The 1,584-nt window shown below is 34.0% G+C and overlaps 1 non-coding gene across 1 annotated transcript; it reads left to right on the top strand.

Moving 5' to 3' along the window:
• Positions 1-1,181: 1,181 nt before the first annotated feature.
• On the top strand, positions 1,182-1,287 carry LOC128287148 (small nucleolar RNA R71). Its single transcript, XR_008277844.1, has one exon. It is a non-coding gene; the product is annotated as a small nucleolar RNA R71 (small nucleolar RNA).
• Positions 1,288-1,584: the final 297 nt, after the last annotated feature.

Raw genomic sequence — 1,584 nt, 5'->3', positions numbered from 1 at the left:
AGGTTTGATGTCCAAATATAGGGAACATAATATAGAAAACTCAAGTTTACCTTTGATGTCGTGACATACCCCTGCGGATGGCTATAGAAAAGCATATCGGTTGTTATTTCATGACATAGGTCCTGATGTGTTGCGACATCAACTTTCAGACAAAAATTAAATATGAAGCAATGGTTCACACAATCAAACTTAAATTTTTAGAACGTCAGCTGACCTAGGGCTAAGGACGATGATCACTTGAAGGCTATAAATAGGCTTATTTGGAACATGCTAAAGACACCTTTCATTAACCTGGTTTCTTTATTTAGATTTAATTTTGTTTTCTTTCTTAGGTTTCGAGGGTTTAGTTTATTTGTTCGTTGTTTTCTTTCAAGATATTTGGATTGTGCAACCATTCAACCCAGTGTATTTATGCTTAAAATCAACACAATCAGGCTCTTCCATTAAATCTATCTTATCGATTTAATTAGAATGCTTTCTCTTTACATCGATTATATATTATTTATGAACGCCATGAGAAACTAATCCTTCTATGAGCAAGTGGAGGTATGATTTATTAACTATTTTGTAGGGTTACTCAACGGATCAGTTGTTTGGGAAAGGGAGAACGTGAAACAAACCCTAGGCCTGACAACCTCGAGAGGTCATCAAGGTGGGAATTAACCCAAAATTGGTGCTCACCTGTGAACACCTTACCCCTAAACTAGTCTAGACTATGAGATCGAGAGATAGGTAGTTCTTGCTAACTCGTTATGTTAGTGGAAGATTGGAAAATCTTGCTAGGGCAATGACTAGTTAATTGATGAGGAACCCTGAATGACAATTGATGGAGATTACCGAAGTGAGCTAATCACCCGTAATCATATTTTTTTTATTCATCCTTTTTAATCTTTTAAATCTTATCTTTTATATTATTTTATTTTTATTATTATAAAACCCCAAAATCCTTTATTTTATATTCTTCGTAATATTCTTGAATGGAAAGTACTAATTAGATCTTTTAATGTTTAGGTTAGAATTGATCTAGCGTTAGCCTCCTTGATATGATTCTCGAGTATTGACCCACTCCATTGTAAAACTATATTACAACTAGACTCAGTATACTTATGAATATCGCCTTATAATTATATATTTTAGTTCAAGATTCACACTGGACATTAATACATCTCGAGGTAGTTAGTAACCCTTGATGAGGAACCTTCTCAAAAGATCCTTAAATCTCTCTCATGCATCATATAATGTCTCCAAATCAATTTGAGAAAAAAAAGAGATGTCAATCCTCAACTTACCTATTTTAGCTGATGGGAAGTACTTCAATAGAAACTTCTTAGTCATCTTATCCCAAGTCGTGATAGAAGCTCGTGGAAGTGAATTCAACCACTATATTGCTTTGCTCCTTAAAGAGAATGGGAACAACCATAAGCATATGGCATCATAAAAATGCAATTAATCTTGAATGTGTCGTAATTCTCTAGAAAGTTAGCCAAATGAGCATTTGGATATTCATCTTCCAACCGAACAAATTAAACATATTGTTGTACCATCTGAATTGTGTTTGGCTTGAGGTCAAAGTTGTTTGTAGTA

This window comes from Gossypium arboreum, chromosome 13 (genome assembly GCF_025698485.1).
Source record: "Gossypium arboreum isolate Shixiya-1 chromosome 13, ASM2569848v2, whole genome shotgun sequence".
Classification (NCBI taxonomy): domain Eukaryota; kingdom Viridiplantae; phylum Streptophyta; class Magnoliopsida; order Malvales; family Malvaceae; genus Gossypium; species Gossypium arboreum.
The sequence above is the reverse complement of the archived record's forward strand: the minus strand, read 5'-3'. Positions and strand labels throughout refer to the sequence as shown.